Below are 3,112 nucleotides of genomic sequence, written 5' to 3' on the forward strand. Positions count from 1 at the left end.
TAATATGTGAATAGCATGGATCGTGGAAGATCAGTTAATGTGAAAAGCAAACAAACAAAACAGATGAACAACCTGTAAGAGAGCTCAAACTAGGGAAAGCAGAAATACTTATTTTAGCTACAGATGGCTCACTAAATCCCCTAGGGAGGAGAATTTAGTAATTAAAACCTGAATTGTTATCATTTTGCTTATGTTGTCTAAGTAATAAAGCTTATAGAGTCTCCATACTATAAATTCTAAACCTGTGATTCTATATCTCATTTTGTGGCCTTATGAAATTCTGGCAACATGGTATATAGTAAGAAAAGGACAGACTTGGGAGTAAAGAAGACAAGCGCTGTCTTCTGGAGCTCTGCCTCTCACTAGCCATTGCCCATGAGTGATTTACTTATTTGTTCCTCATCTAAAAATAAAGATAACAGACCAGGCATGGTGGCTCACACCAGTAATCCCAGCATTTTGGAAGCCTGAGTCCAAAGGATTGCTGGAGGCCAGGAGTTTGAGACCAAGCCAAGCAACATAGCAAGACCCCATATTTACAAAAAACAAAAAATTAGCCAGGCATGATGGTACACACCTGTAGTACCAGCTACTCAGGAGCCTGAGGCAGGAGGATCATGTGAGGCCAGGAGGTCAAGGCTGTAGTGAATCATGATTGTGCTACTGGACTCCAGTCAGAGTGACAGAAAGAGACCTTTTCTCTTAAAAATAACATAAGATAAAATATTAATAAAATAAATTAAAGATGCAGATAACATTATCTATGCTGGTAGCTACAGATCATCTGTAGAGGAGTGGCAAGAAGGTAGCAATCTTGCTAGTAAGGGATGAAGAGATTCGGTTTGAAACGCATTAGCAAAAGAAATGATTTTTACTTAAATGTATTTGAAGTGATGGAAATTATAGGGAAGTTAAAAAATCACCCCATACTCAAGTTACTCATTGCCACCACCTTGAAATACAAGGTTAGCTAGAAGAATTTTTGGGTAACCTATGCTTCAAACTGACTAGACACTTAGCTTTCTTCATTGTAACCTTCCTGTGAGTTCATATTTTGCATACGTTGATATTAGAATAAAAATTCTGATACTTAGAGAAAAAAGAAAATCAGGTAAGCTATACATCTGAAAGGCTAGTGTGGGGAGACCTGTTTAACCTTCTTGGCCACATACAGCAAATACATCAATTATTAGGGGCATGCTGAATTACAGAAGAGGACAAAGAGGTTCCCAATATCCGAATATACTCTTCCCTCCTCCTTTCTTTTCCATTGACATTGAATTTATGAAAATAACACCAGTACATCACCATTATAGAAAATGAGAAGGACTAAAGAGTGCAAAGGAGAAAAGAACACTCATAGATAATCCCACTATATACGTATAATCACCATTAATATTTCATTCAGCAATTCCTGGGAATGCCTACTGCATACAGTCTACTCTGCTGGCAGTATAAATACAGAAATGACTAATACATACTATCTGTCCTCAAAGTAGGGCAGAAAAAAGGGATTTTGCTGGCCTTATGTAATGTACAGATTCAGAATTCATCTTATATTCTTCATGCTGTTTTAAGTCTTTTGCATAAAGCTTAATATTAACATTGTATGATAGGAGAGCGCTTCTGCCTGGTCTTTCTGCTCTTCCAAGAGATACCCGTTAGGAAAGTGAAAGCACATTACCCAACCCGGGCGCCTCAGGAGGTAGGTGGTCTGAGTGAAGGTTACTGTGAACACCTTTGCCCTGCCCCACAAGCCTGGTACATCTCATCTGGGTTCATCTTTTAAGATGTCAAAGTACTTGGCAATGTTTTACAGTATTTTCCACTAAAAGTGTGTCATGTAAATCAATCATGGCTTCAATTTTCCTGTCAGACTTCAGTAACCTTAAAGTGAAGCTTTTAGAATTAATCAAAAGAGTAACTCAATTTAATTTTTCATGAGACAGTAACAGTATGGGGCTTATCTTCAACTCTCTGAATTATAAACATTTGTTAATAAATGTTGTTTAATAAATTTTTAAGGAAAGAGTTTAAAAGGTGGATTTTTTTTAAGTCTACTCTTATTTTTTGCATAAATAGCCAGCTGCTTTTCTTTTTCCACCTGAAGGTGAAAAGAATTGCACCTCTCTTCAATGGAAAATCAGTGTCTTCAACTGAATAGATAATTTATTGGGTTGTATTTATTTAAAGACAATCTGCCTACTTAAACTGTTAATCTCATGGGAACGGGCACAGATCTCTATAGCCCAGTGTCAAGCATATTCTAGGTGCTCAATAATTATTTGGTAAATAAATAAATATCTATGTGTAAGAGTAAGGGAGCTAGGCAGAAGGTTGTCTTGATTAGTCATTGCCGTATAAACAGAAGAAAAATAGGAAATAAACCTGTAATCTTCCAGGAAGTCTCAAAAAATAGTCTTATCATTTAGCCAGCCATTACAAGCTCATTGATAATGTCTTATAATCTTAGAAACTAAACAGGAGAAACGATATTTTTCTTTACCACTCCTTCCTTTATTTTATAAACCACTTTACTGAGGAATGATTGACATATAAAAGCTGTGCATATTTAATATATACATCTTGATGAGTTTGGGGATAAGTATCTACCCAGGAAACCATCAATAGCATCAAGGCCACAGAAATATCTATCACCTTCCAAAGTCTTCTACCCCACCTTGATTATTATTGCTGTTTTGTTTTGATAAAAACATTTAAGACAAGTTCTACCCTCTTAGCAAATTATGACTATACAATTCAGTATTCTTAGCTATAGGCACCATGCTGTTCCGGGTGTATAGTATATCTCCAGAACTTATTTATCACAAAATTTTCCCATTTCCATGCAAAACACACAAAAAGTTAAAAATCCTCAAAGCTGCCCCTCCTGCATTCTTGATATATCCCTGGGGAAAATTCATTCATTAATTCATCTAACTATCTATGCATGCAGTCCACATATATTTGTAGAGCAGCTATTCTCTGTCACAACTTTGACTAGGCATTGGGAATACACAGACCAATAAGAAGCAGTCAGTCATGCTCGCTTCGGCAGTACATGTACTAAAATTGGAAAGATACAGAGAAGATTAGCAGGGCCCCTGTTAAA

The 3,112-nt window shown here is 36.5% G+C and overlaps 1 non-coding gene across 1 annotated transcript in view; it reads left to right on the forward strand.

Moving 5' to 3' along the window:
* Positions 1–3,042: 3,042 nt before the first annotated feature.
* The window catches only part of LOC119473671, a 106-nt gene continuing 36 nt past the window's right edge, over positions 3,043–3,112 (forward strand). The window contains exon 1 of the small nuclear RNA XR_005202879.1: positions 3,043–3,112. This exon is cut by the window's right edge and continues 36 nt beyond it. This is a non-coding gene — a small nuclear RNA (U6 spliceosomal RNA).

Source organism: Cebus imitator, unplaced genomic scaffold (genome assembly GCF_001604975.1).
Source record: "Cebus imitator isolate Cc_AM_T3 unplaced genomic scaffold, Cebus_imitator-1.0 Scaffold175, whole genome shotgun sequence".
NCBI classification, from domain to species: domain Eukaryota; kingdom Metazoa; phylum Chordata; class Mammalia; order Primates; family Cebidae; genus Cebus; species Cebus imitator.